Here is a 14,549-nt window from a genome sequence, read left to right on the forward strand (position 1 = left end):
ACTGAGTCTTTAATTCAGAAGTGAGCTACACTGGCCTCCACTTTCTTTTTGGGTGCAATTCAAGGTGCTAATCATCACCTTTAAAACTCTATATAACATAGGCATATGTTATCTGCAGGACCATTTTTCCCAAGGACCTGTATCTGTGCTACCAGGTCAGACAGGATGGACATAGTCCTAGTCCCTTCCCCAAAACATTGCCTTTTCCATGGAACTCCTCTATGGAACACTCTACCCCCTGAAGTTCAGTAGGCTTTGATCCTCCTAGCCTTAAAGCTTTGAACACCTGGTTTTTGGACCATAGTTGCTGTTCATGGCCACATTGCTGTGGCCAACTCATCATGGCCAAGTTGCCAAAGCCAATTTGTCCCAAATAATTTACCAAAGCCAACTCAGTGCGGCCAATTCACTGTGGGACAACTCATCATGGAACAATTTAACGTGGGATAACTCAACACAAGGTAGCATTACTGTTATCTGCCACTATTTCTTTGATATTGTTTGTCCCTCCTTTAGCATCTTTTCTTTAATTATTCTATTCCACCATTTCTTCAGTATTAGTATAACTCTTGTATTTCTTTTTTTTATTGAAAAGTTTTAAAATACAGTTTTCCTTTAAAAAGCCCCCCTTCCCCCTCCCTCCTCCCCCCCTACCTCCCCCCTACCTCCCCCCCTCTCTCCTCCCCCCCTACCTCCCCCCTCCCCCCCTCCCCCCCCGACTTCCCAGAGCTAAATACAAGGTATATATATATAAAAAAGCAATCATAAACAACCATATACTAACAACTATAAATTCTAAAATCCATCACTCTCTAGCTTATATAGGATAAAACAAATCTTAGCAATATCAAATATATATAAAAAACTAAAATAGAAAAAGAAAAAAAACGAAAGAAGACTTATTCGAATGCTACATAAAACTTCTTAACCCTATACTTGTTCTGGATAAACTCAATCCATTTTCTCCATTCCATAATATAACGTTCTTGCGAATGATCTTTCAAATAGGCCGAAATCTTCGCCATCTCTGCCAGGTCGGAAACCTTTAAAGTCCACTCTTCTATGGTCGGCAATTCCTCTTTCTTCCAATATTGACCTATCAAAAGTCTTGCTGCCGTAACTAAATTCAACATCAACTAGGAGTCCACAACTGTAGCGTCGACCATTATTCCCAACAAAAAAAATTGCGGACAAAACTTTATCCTCCGTTTAAAAATCTTCTGCATATTCCACCAGACTTTTATCCAAAAACCTTAACCTTCTTACATGTCCACCATATGTGAAAATATGTTGCATCTTCATCACCACACCTCCAACATTTAGGCTGGTAATTCGGATACATACTTGCAAGCTTTTTAGGATCTAAATGCCATCTATAAAACATTTTGTAAAAGTTCTCTCTTAGATTTTGAGCTTGAGTAAATTTTACATTCCTCACCCAAATCTTTTCCCACGTGTCCATTGTAATAACTTCCTGAATGTTTTGGGCCCATTTTATCATACAATCCTTAACAAGCTCTGTTTCTGAATCAATCTCTATCAGTGCAAGATATATCCGTTTGATATGTGCTGGTCCCTGATTTCTAATTTGCTTTATCAAATTTTCATCAGTCATTGCAAATCCATTTTTCTGGTCTTCTTTCCACCTGGCCCGTAACTGAATATATTGAAACCAATTTTGAACAACCTTCTCTTCTCGCAAGAGGCTATATGATTTCAAACACCAAACATTCCTTTCCAAGCTTAAAATTTCCTTGTACGTAGTCACATCATGTTTGAAACCAGCATGTATATTTTCTATTGCGTGTTTTGGAATTGCCCACAATGGTATCTTGCTGCTTAACTTATGTCTATACTTCTTCCAAACTCTCAGCAATGCCTGCCTTAAAATATGCATCCTAAACACAATATCTACCTTCTTATCATACAACAAATATGCATGCCAGCCAAACAACAAATCATGGCCCTCAAGTTTAATAACCTCGGTTGCGTCAAATTAATCCAATCGCTTATTCCTACTAATGCAGCAGCTTCATAATATAGTTTAAAATTAGGCAATTTAAGGCCACCTCTCTCACGAGTATCCTGCATAATCTTAAGTTTAACTCGTGGCTTTTTCCCTGCCCACACAAATTTATTGATACCACGCTGCCATTCCTCCAAGTTAGAATCTTTCTTAAGAATCGGTATCATTTGAAATAAAAATAAAAATTTGGGCAGGACATTCATTTTCACTGCTGCAATCCATCCCAACAAAGACAATTGCAATTTTTCCCAACTCTCCAATTCTTTTTGAATTTTCCCCCATAGTTTTTCATAATTATTTTTATATAGCTTTGTATTAGAGGGCGACAAAATCACCCCCAAATATTTAACCCTTTTAACAATCTCAAATCCAGTTAATCCTTCTAAGAGAGCCTTCTGTGAAACTGTCATATTTCTAGCCAAAATTTTAGTTTTCTGTGTATTTACTTTAAATCCAGAAACCTTCCCATATTGTGTTATTATCTCCATCAGGTCCACAACAGAGTTCTCTGGCTGGGTCACTGTAACAACCAGATCATCTGCAAATGCTCTCAATCTATAGTCCTGATCTCCAACTTGTATCCCCTTAATTTTTTCCGAATTCCGAATCTTAACCAATAATATCTCTAATGTTAACACAAATAACAAGGGCGATAACGGACACCCTTGCCTTGTGCCCTTCTCAATATTACATGCTGCTGTCAGGCTATTGTTAACTATAATTCGGGCAGTTTGTTTTTGATATAATGCCCTAATCGGTTGTAAAAAATTTTTCCCCAAAATCCATTTTGTCTAAAACTTTCAACAAAAATTGCCAATTCAATTGATCAAAGGCCTTTTCAGCATCTAAAAAAATTAGCGCTGCAGAGATCTGGTTGTGCCTTTCCAAAAACTCTAACACATCAACTATATGTCTCACATTATTTTTCATTTGCCTACCACTAATAAACCCCGTTTGATCCCCATGAATCACCTGTTGCAGAACCCTCATCAGTCTATTAGCCAAAACCTTAGCAAATATCTTATAATCTGTATTTAAAAGCGATATCGGTCTGTAATTTTTAACTTGAGTAGCATCCTGGTCTTCCTTCGGAATCAAAGAGATAAAAGCTGTTCTCCAAGACGGTGGCACCTTTCCCCCCCTCTGGATTGTCTGGAACAGTTCCTTTAACGGTTTTATCATCTCTAATTGTAAATTTTTATAATAGGCCGCAGTCAAGCCATCCGTGCCTGGTGCTTTATCCACCTTCAGTTCCTTAATTGCTGTAAAAATTTCTTCTTCTGTAATCAGTTGATTAATCCCCTCTTTTTGTACTTGCGTAAGAACCGGGATGCTAGCATTCTCCAAGTATATATCAATATCTTTTGCATTAATTTCCTCTTTAGTATATAATTTCGAATAAAAATCCACAAAAGCATCCTTAATAAGATTCTGTTGAAACACAACCCTTCCTTTATACTCAATCTTATCTATATTAGAGGCCCTTTGTTTTTTCCTCAGTCTATAAGCTAACCATCTGCCTGGTTTATTAGCGTTGCAAAAAGTATTATGCCTAGCAAACCGCAGATTGGTCGCCACTTGATCAGCCATTAATTTATCAAATTGTCCTCTTAGCAGTCTAATAGCCTCCTTGATCTTCACATTCTCTGGGTTCAAAATCAAAGCCTTTTCTTTTTCCTTTATTTCATTCTCCAGTTCTTTCCTTCTAGTTTCCACTGCACGTCTATGTCTATTATTCATAAATATCAACACCCCTCTCATATAGGCCTTGCTAGCATCCCAAACCATATCCATAGAGGTACCCTTATTCATATTAGTCTCAAAAAAATCCTTCATCTGCTGTTTGCATTCTTCCACATTTCTCTGATTTCTAAACAAATTCTCATTTACGCGCCACGAGCGCCTATCTCTTTTCTCCTTATCAATCTCCAACCAAACTGGACTGTGGTCAGAGATAGTTCTTGCACAAATCTTCACCTTTTTAGTTCTCAAAAAAAATCATTAGTCAACAAAATAAAATCAATCCTCAAAAAAGATTGGTGTCTGTCAGAATAAAAAGTATAATCCTTCTCCTGCAAGTGTCTCTCACGCCAAATATCTCGCAATTCCAGGTCGTCCTTCATTTCAAAAAAAGATTTAGGCAATCTAGCATGACTTGGAATGCGCTTAAAAGCTCCAGCCTTATCCAACTGTACATCCAAAACACCATTCCAGTCCCCCATAAAAATAAAAGATTTATAATCCAACTGGGTAAGCTTTGTGTGAAGTAAGCTAAAAAAGTCAGCTTGTTGTTGGTTAGGTGCATATAATCCAACTAAAAGCGTCTTTTTGCCTTCTAACAACAGCTCAATCATAACATATCTTCCATTTATTTATTTATTTATTTATTTATTTATTTATTTATTTATTTATTAGTTTTTATAAACTTTTTATCTTCCATGCTTATCTGCTTCAATTAAGTCTGCTGTTAAGGCACTTTTAACATAAACAACCACTCCATTTTTCTTATTCTCTGCAGAAGCAACAAATTGCGTACCCAGCCTCGAGTTCAGTAAGTGCTTTTGATCCAAAACTCTAATATGCGTTTCTTGCAGACATATAACATCTATCTTAAATTGTTTTAAATATTGAAAAACTTTCTTCCTCTTCTGCGGTGAATTTAGTCCATTAACATTCCAGGTTAAAAATTTAGTTGCCATGCATATCCTCCAAAAGCTCTTGGACCACAGCTTTGATAGGACTAACTTCTTTAGGCCGTGCTCCTCCCACAGCTTGGCTATAAGTACGTTGTGAAGAATCTGAAGACTTTTGCTGATCTTGTTCTTTTATTTTCTTTGCTCGTTTTAAAGCAGCACGCGTTACTCTTTGCTCTCTAGGATCATCCAAAGAAATTGTAGCTTGATCTCCTCCAGCACCATTTTCCTCTGTTTCATCCTCTTGATGTTCTCCTTCTCCAGATCCCTTTACAGCTTCCAGAAGTGTTAATGGGGTTGCTTTTAAGACATTATTGTAGAAATCATGCGCTTGCTTCACAGTAATCAGCCGATACCTTTTACCTTCATGCATCACCATCAGCCCCTCTGGAATCTCCCATCTGAACCTTATATCTCTTTGCTTAAGCTCATGCACGAGAAATGTATAGTCCTTCCTTCCCCTTAAAATCCTTGGAGGGATTTCTTTTAAAACCAAGACTTCTTGTTCAGCAATCACAACTTTAGCATCATAGGCAGCTTGTATAACTTGATCTCTAATTTCTCTTTTTGCAAAATAAACCACCACATCTCTAGGCAACTTTCTCTGTCTGGCAATCCATGAATTCACCCGAAACACTTTATCCATAGCTGCTCTTATTTCAGATGCTGGCTGGTTCAATACCACTTCGAGAGCCTCAGAGATCAGCTGCTTTAAATCTTCTTTAATATTCTCTTTTAAACCTCTGATTCTGACAGCAAACTGCATCTGGTAATATTGGGCAAGGCTTAACTCCCTTTCCATTTTGTCTCTTGCATTTTCATTCTCCTGTGCTTTTACTTCTAATATAGCATTCCTTTGAGCCAGATCATCCATTTTTTCATCTAAATCTTCCACACATTCCGCCACTTTATGCACTGAGGACAAAATGTCTACCTTCATCACGCTGAACTTCTGTTCCATCCTCTCTTCCATTCTCTCCTCCAATTTCTCCTCCATCTGTGCAAATTTATCAGCAATTGATTGATTAATTGATTCCAAAAGTACCTGGGCATGTTTATCCAAAGCATCTCGCAAATCCTTCGATGTCAGCGCTTCAGGAGGGTGCAACGCCTGTAGTGATGATTGTTGCACCGGCGAGGATCCACCACTCCGAAGAGTTTTAGGGGGAGGTTTCGCCGCCATCTTTTAGTCCTCAATTATGACGCACTTTCACTTAAAGTTTAAAAAGTCCAACAAGCTCGAGAGTATAGTAAAATAATCCTCTTCACCTTTTCCTCTTGTACCGCTCTGCCTGCTCCTTTAAACCATAGTCCTTTCTTCAGGCAGGGATGGTTCGCAGACGCCTGGCTCTGCTCCAAGAAGTTCGGAGCAGAGACGCCGGCCAGCTGGGAGCAACCCAGGCTTCGGGGGAGTTCAATCCTTCAGCCGCCCAAGCTCCAAGCTCAGGCGGCCCCGGAGAACTCTACCCCTACCTGGGGCCTCACCCCCTCCTCTTCTCCCGAGGAGGGGGCTTCAATTTCGCCCGAACAGCTGATCGGCGCTGTTTCGGGCGAAAAAACAAACAGCTGAGCCGCGGGCAGCCCAGGAAGGCTGTCTTCGGCGCCGCGCCGCCACCGGAAGTCAACTCTTGTATTTCTTGATTCACTACTGGTCTCACAGTGAATTCTGATATGCAGGTTCTGAGGTTTTGCTGGTAAAAAATACAGGAAACCAGAAGTTGCCTTCAAGCTTTACATTTTTATTCAGCTGAACAAAAAGACAGGGTCCTCTAAATGAGAGCAGCCCCGAAAGACATGAAATCCTTGTATTTATTCTTTCTGGTTACATAAGCAAGCCATCCAGCAAAGATGACATGCATATGATAAAGATTTCACCCAGTAAGACTGGCATATTGTAGATAAGAGGGCAGAAGTAACAAACATGTTCCCTTTTGGGTGTTTCCCTAAAGATATTGTATGTTCTTGGGTGTGTTAGGACATTGGTTATTTTCCTTGCTGGCCTTTCATGACCCTGCATCCAGGTCTTTGCAAGAGCCCAAGGCCATCTGCGCATTCACAATTGACAATTCCTATACTGTCCCCTAATTCTGGGTCAACAATCCTGCCAAAAAATGGGTTTGCCTAATGGCAGTGGGTACATCTGCAATTGCCCAAAAGGCACTCTTGTATGCCTTAAGTGCAGGTAAAAATAATTAAGTGAATTGAGAAATGCAAGAGCTACATTGATATTGAAGAAATGGTGGAATGGAAACATTAAAGAAAGGATGCTAAGGGAGGGATAAAATGAATTGTGAATGAGAAAAATGAAAATAATGTCAAAGAAACAGTGGCAGATAATAGTAATCTTGGATTGTGTTGTCCTGTGTTGAGTTATCCTGCACTGAATTATCCCACAATAAGTTGTCCCATGGTGAGTTGGCCGCATCAAGTTGGCCATTTCAATTTGGCTGCATCGAGTTGGCCTTGGCAGATTATCCCCTTCTGTCCCCAAGTACTGGATAACGTATAGTGATTGCAGATCAGAAGTTTGACCTGAACCTAGGTCTTTGATAATTTTAATGTTGTAATGTGTTTAGTTTTATAATTTTACTATGGTTTCTAAATAGGGTGAAAAGAAGGATAACCCCAAACTTAATTAGTTAAAGTTCCAACTTCTGAATTGCATGTCCAATACCAAGCCAATTGCAAAGTTTTCTCATGAAATATTCTTTAAGGTATAACTTAATGATAGGACTTCTGGCCAGATGAGGCTGATTGGAATTTTCTTCCCTAGAGAGGGTGTACATTGACATTTTTGATAAAACAGAGCATTTGACAGGAACTGAATGGGAGTCATCTGAGTGCCTTCAATGTGCCTGTGGCTTGGACATAATGAGTTGCTGTAGCAGGTAGGAAAAATGTTGAAAATGGCCTTTTTCATTTGTAGATGTTGATTAAGGAAAGCTACTACTGGAATCCTTACATTTAATGTTTGTGCACTTTTAAAATACCATATATACTTGTGAAGAAACCAGGAAATATATGTGCTAAAGTACACTCCCAAATTGGGGTTGGCCTATCCATGAATGGGCTTATCCATGGGTATTTATATTAATATTTTTAAATACTTTAAGTACTTCCTGTATATACTTGCAGATAAGCCCATCCATAGATAAGCAGACTCTGAAATAATTAACCAAAATACCATGCAAAATGCAGGTCAGCTTATTTGCGTGTGGTATATTTTTCATAGCATTTTGGTTAAAAATTTGCATATAGGTTTATTTGTTGAGTGTGTACAGTAATGGTTGATTTAAAAAAATATATATAGCACCAGTTACTTATGTTTGGCCTTTTCTTTTTCCTATTTTTTAATCATTGCCCAAGTTGTTCACTCTGAGACATTCCAGCAAGAATATTATTTCTGATGGAAATCTGAATGTAAGATTTTATTGTCTGCCACAACAAATATGGCTAAGCTTATTTATGAAAATCAACCTTGTAAAAATCCTGCATAGTAATTGATAGATAATTCTTGTCCAAACCTGAATTTCTTCAAGACACCTTCCTTCCAAATTATAAATGTAGTATTTACTAAATTTATAAATTGCACCCAGTAAAATTGAATATGTGTTAAATAATCAGACAAGGTAGAAAGTCTAAGTACCAATCAGCTATAAAAAGCAAAGCAAAGGGAGGGTCAACCATACGTCTCCCGGAAGGAGTTTCCAGATTCAAGAACAGCTGCTACTTTTGGAAGTTAACATAAGACTGGCTTAAATTCTGATGGGTAAAACTGTAGCTACTTTAAAGAATAAATGTTTCTGAAGTTTGGACTAGCTTAGTTTTCCAAGTTTAAAAGAAATGTCAATTTGTATTATAACATTTTGTGTTTTTTTTTAAAAAAGTTATCCTTTGGTAGAACATGTTCCTGGATGCAGAACTATATTAAATCTAATAACATGTGAATATGAGTTCTTTCGTAGTGATGACCTCACCGAGCAATGGGTAGAATTATAAGAACAAAACTATTTTTTCACATATGGAAATCTGAACAAACAAGTTCCACTTTTGCAAATGGACTTTGCTTTCCCTTTCTGTAATCTTCATTTGAATGATAGATAATATTTTTACTTCTAATTCTGCCTAAAGCCTTTTGCCTATTACAGGTACTGGTAGTCCTCAATTTAAAACCATTCATTCAGTGCCCGTTCAAAGTTTCTGCCACTGAAGAAAACCTCTTACATCCAGTCCTTGCACTTGTGACCATCGTAGGATCCCCACAATGGCATGATCAAAATTCATTCACTGGGAAATTGACTTGCATTTACAATGATGAAGGTCAACCCAGAAACAAGCTAAGTATGGACAGGTTAAATAGATATAGACTACTAAAACAACACTGTAGGAATAACTGTCTAAATTGTTATCAATCATTCATTTATCTCTCATTATCATTAAATGATTTTATCAATCTATACCATAATCTGTGTTTTTGCTCAGTTACAAAATCAAAGCAATTGAAAACTGTAGAATATGAAAAAAATATGAAATACTAAACTTATTAATAAAGTTCACAGCATTCAAAAAATTCAAATCTGAACTGCATATATTTTTTCTTTCAAATTTAACTGTGGAGTAGAAATGAAGGACACACAAGCTTAAGCAAGATATAACTCCACAGGGGTGAATGACAGGTAAGCTCAGGCGAAGTGCAACTACATAGACAAATGGACACCTAGACTAGAAGCAGTGCTTTTTTTTTCTCATAGAATGCTCAGAACGGCGTTCTGGCACCTTTTTTTGCAAAAAAAAAAAAAAAAAGCTCGCTATATTGGCTTTTGAAAGCCTATTGCAGGAGTAGGCAATCTTGGCTCTTTTATGACTGGTGGACTTCAACTCCCAGAAATCCTGAGCCAGCGAGGGGAAAGAGAGAGGTTTCCAAGCTGAGCCATGCTGGCTCAGGAATTCTGGGAGTTGAAGTCCTTGAGTCATAAAAGAGCCAAGGTTGCTTAACCCTGCACTAGAGGAGGACATTAAAATTATTTACAAGGTTATTTCTTTAGGAACTAAACTTTTAGAATCTAAAACAGCTAATTCAAAAAAGCCAACAGGAAAGAACCTCACATTTTTCATCTGCTTCTGTCTTTTGGAAGGTAAAATTAGATAACAAAATAATCTGTTTCCTATGTTAACATCTCTGCAATGAAATCAATAAAGGTAACAGGAAAGAAATGAGAAACATTTTTCTCAATATAATATGTCTAATTTAGCTGATGCTATAAAAATAATATCTTTTGTACATACTCTTGAAAACTATTTTGAATCTATGACCATCTATTACAACTAAACCACTTTAAATCAAACAATTCTTAAGAATGAAATATTTTTAATTTGGACTTTAATTTTACTGTTTGAACTGTTGTGTGTTTTGAAAAATAGATTATTTAGAATCTAGTTATGTTGCACTTCAGTCTTTAAATAATTAACCTAGTATATACATAACAATATACAATGTTTTCCATGGTGAGCTTAACATCAATAACAACATTTATTAAAAAGGCTAAAATAATTTCTGGTGGTATTATCTGTACATTAAAATTTTGTTTAGTCACAATCTTTCACTTTTCACATTCTGGACAAGCAGTGGTCATGTAACCTAGCAAAAGATGTTACAGATATGCATAAGCGTAGTCAGTAACATATGCCTTTTTAAAAAATATCAGACATGTAAAGAAACAAAAATAAGTCCAAAATGTCTATATTACATCCAGAAATGCCAACTTTGCAACCAATTTTTCTCATCCATAACTATGGCACCCTAAGGATGCCTGCATACATGCAAATGCTTCTCTGGGATTAGTAACGCAGCAGGGATTGCTTTTTTCCTTTTAGTAACAGATTGCCAGGAAATACCAAACGTGGCCTTGAGAATTCCAAAGTTTGTTACAAATTTTTCTGGATGTGGTTGGAAAGAGGCCTAGAAATGCCAGCACAAATACATCACACTTGCTGAACATGCACACACAACTAATTACAATCTTCAATTATACAGTATGTGATATATCTAAAATGAGATGGGCTGTCTCAAGTGCAACTTGCAAACCGTTCCGTTTTACAGCAAAACAACCCAGGACAAGCTGATCAGCAGAGCTTAGAGAGGACTCATTAACACAATTTTTGGGAAGGAAAGAAACAGAAGGACAATTTAACATCTTCCAGTTGATGTTATGTTATGTAACATCTTCTGGGAGTTGAAGTCCATGAGTCATAAACGAGCCAAGGTTGCTTACCCCGGGCCTATTGGCTTTCAAAAGCCAATAGGAATTGCTGCTGAGTGCGCCAAAAACTTGCACAGGCAAGTTGTCTGCAGCAAAGGCAGAAACTTTGCACCTCTCCCTGCTGCCCAACTACACCATCTCAACTAGGTAAGTAAGATATTATTTGCAAATAGGATGGCAATAAACAATTTAGGCTGCATTTACATCAGGGCTTTTTAGTTTGTTACTTCTCCTTCTTTCACCCAAGAATGTCTGCCTTGGAAAAGTGGAGGTTGCAAGAAACCTGGATGCAGTTTTTCTGTTCCTTTTAACTATTTTTTTTATTTACAACTTTGGGCTTTTGAAATCTGTTATCTGCTTTTCCCTCACATTGTTTTGTATGTCTGTATCAAACTTCAGTGATTTTCCTTTGCATTTTAGTCTGGATTTATCCTTAATAATGCATTTGAGGGCACTCTAGTCAAAGGAACAATCCTATGAAGTTTTATTTAACATCTGATAAAGTATGTACCTTTGGGACTCCTTGCTACTGCAAAAGTGGTGATTAGTTGCTGCTTAACGTGTGTGCTCAATTTGTTTTCCTTTTCCTTGGAGCCAAGTAAGAGAAGGGAAACCTTTATAGAGAACCAGATTTGCCCAGTAGTTACAGGCTACAAAGCTAGAGAATTGTGAGTTCAAATACTTCTTTTGCCATGAGGGCTGGCTGAATGATCTTCGGCTGGTCATTTTTTTTCTCCTCAGCCCTAGGAGGTTGGTTTTATCAAGCTACTTCATCAGGGGAGAAACTTCAGTTTACTTTTTTAGGAAATTGTAATGGCAATTTTCCTTGTTTTATGCTTTCATGACTGTTTTAGTTTTCTGAAAGCAAAAGTTTTGTATAAAGTATTTTTACTCTGCCAGGCTTGGTGGAGGGGTAGGCAATTATTTATCTTCTCAGCTATCCTGTTGCTTCTTTAATGTGCTGCCCCAAGAGGGATTTGTATATCATCTTCCTGATAGAAACGCATTCTACAATTGTTGGCTAAATGCTGATTGGTGAGCTTATGTACTCTACCTTTTAAAATTCTAAATGTGTCATTGACAACAAGTTTACTGTGCTACATTTTTGTCCCTTAACATGGCATCTGATAAGGGTGAAAAGGGGGAGGAGTAAGTAAAGTTTGACAAGCTTTGTGAACCTCCACAGACAGGTATAGTCTATCTGCCACAGGAAAACAATTCTTTTCTCAATCTTTGACTGTGGAAGCAATCCAGTCAATAATAAATACAGGTAGTCCTCAATGGACAACCACAATTGAGCTAAAATTTAAGTTGCTAATTTAGAAATGTATTAAGTCAATCACTGCTGTTCTTAACTTAGTAATACAGTTGTTAAATGAATCTGGTTTCCGCTGACGTTTTTGTCACAGAGGGGTATTGTATGACACTTCAACTGTCATACATTGAGTCAGTTGTTAACCATCTGAATGTACATCATGTGAAACCTCTTGTATTGTGTATTTAATTTTGCCTTGTGGGTTTATTTTGATTAGGAAACTTTCAAGTGCCTTGTGGACTCATTGGCCATTGCTCTGCAGACTTGCATTGGTCTGCTTGTGGCTGGACTTAATTAAGACAGTGCTAGGTTGTGGGCGAAGGGAGTTGCTGGGGAATATTAACCCACTAAACCATAGTTGTGTGTCTCTGTGTGTGTGAGTGAAACAACACAATACTCCTATCACAGTATGGGAGTCTGCTTTGCAGTTATGCTGGGATGCCATTCTCTCCTGATTTGTCTTCTTAAGGGAAAGAAAAATCTGCCTAGCAGCTTTATCTTACATTGCATGATTATATACTTAACCCTAATAAGACTCAGGGGTCAACTATGGCTAGATAAGATCAACTAAGTTTGGAATTTCCCCCCCATGCCTGGCATTGTAAATTCACCTGTCCTTTTAAAAAAATCTGTTTGGACTTTGGAAATGAACCATTTACAGCAGGGGTGTCAAACTCAATTTCATTGAGGGCCGCATCAGCACTGCGGTTGCCCTCAGGGGGCCGGGTGGGTGTGGCCTGGGTGGGCGTGGCCTACTGGGTGGGTGTGGCCAGAGTGCGTATGGCCTACTGGGTGGGCGTGGCCAGCTCTACATCATTCGCATCAAGGGTGCCTATGGGGGCCTGGGCAGGAGTGGGACAGATCTGAGGGTCTCTGGCAGAAGGAGGGTCTCTGGGCCAGGGCCAAGGCAGTGGGGGCTGCTCCCTCACTGTTTCCAGGATGGCTTCGCGGGCCACATGGAACCACTTCGCGGGCCGGATCTGGCCCCCGGGCCTTGTGTTTGACATGTCTGATTTACAGTATTTTACCATCAAGGTAAAAGAAATATGTGGAATTGTGGCAAAAGGAAGGTGGACACTTCAGATTCTGGTGAATTGTGGCAATCACTCACTGTACTTGTGACTTCTCTGGACTGCATGGTAACAGGCTGATATCCAGGTATCCTACCAGATCCATAAGCTGGAACTGCCCAAGTCAGTTATAGCATTCATTACTTTTTGTACGTCTTTTTTTTAAACAGGTGACATGTCTCCTGTCTGACCATGGGTCACTCAAGCAAGGGAAGCTGCATATCTCACCTAGTCTATGCAAGTGAAACCCCCAGATTTGCATATCCCATGTGTGGAAAGGAGAACCTGTTTTCCTTCTGGTGGACACAACTTAGAGCTGTAGCAACAGGACAATGCTCAATAACATTAATATGGCATCTGAGTAGGCATTAACTACCAGTAGATATATGGTGAGTGTTAAATAGAACCCTGGCTCCCCAGAACAAATGGCTAATGATTGTCTTTTGAATTAGTAGACTTTAATAGGAACCTGTTAGAAGAAACTACAGCTACTTTAGGAAGAGTTCTGCACACAACTGAAAACTATACAGAACTGCACTTGGTTACACCTTTCATGCTGATCATTATAGATGCTGAGCAGATCGATCAAAATTTCAGCTTCAACAGGATTGGCATCGCTGAATTGTCATATAACTGGTTGATTATGTAACTACTTGTCTGCTTCCATTTATTATGTGTATTTATTGTAGATGTTCCACGTATTTAAAATATGTTTATTGACAAACTACATCGTAGAAAAAAAAACCATCAAGTGAACCTCCAGGGAATACTTGTGTAAGATTGGGTGTAACAGATTGTGAGGGTAGTAACTTGTGGGGATAATTGACCTTGTATTTACATTTTCTTTATACAAAAGGGCTTTCTTGGTCCATAAAAGAGGGACTGCATAGCTTGGAACATGATAAACAAGATAGGCAACGTCACCTATTGGGTTTGAAAGATAATTTTCTTATTAATATGCCCTTTAACCTTGTTATGCATTTAAAGCTAGTGGATTTCTGAATCATACACAACCTATGGAGGGCATCCCCTTTTGTTGAGGGTTCCTTAACTCTTCATGGCCCTATTTTTCTTGATGTATCTTACAGCCTATGCAAAGGGGAAGTTACCTTTGTCCAGGGATGGATGAAACTTTGGACATACAAAGATCGGTCTGACCAGGACACCCACTGTATTAAAGACATG

At 38.3% G+C, this 14,549-nt stretch overlaps 1 protein-coding gene across 1 annotated transcript in view; it reads right to left on the reverse strand.

The window, feature by feature from the left end:
- LOC310650355 (butyrophilin subfamily 3 member A1-like) overlaps positions 1–14,549 on the reverse strand; it is a 39,006-nt gene that overhangs the window by 12,143 nt on the left and 12,314 nt on the right. The window lies entirely within an intron of this gene.

The sequence above is a fragment of the Vipera ursinii genome (assembly GCF_947247035.1).
Source record: "Vipera ursinii genome assembly, chromosome: Z".
NCBI lineage: Eukaryota > Metazoa > Chordata > Lepidosauria > Squamata > Viperidae > Vipera > Vipera ursinii.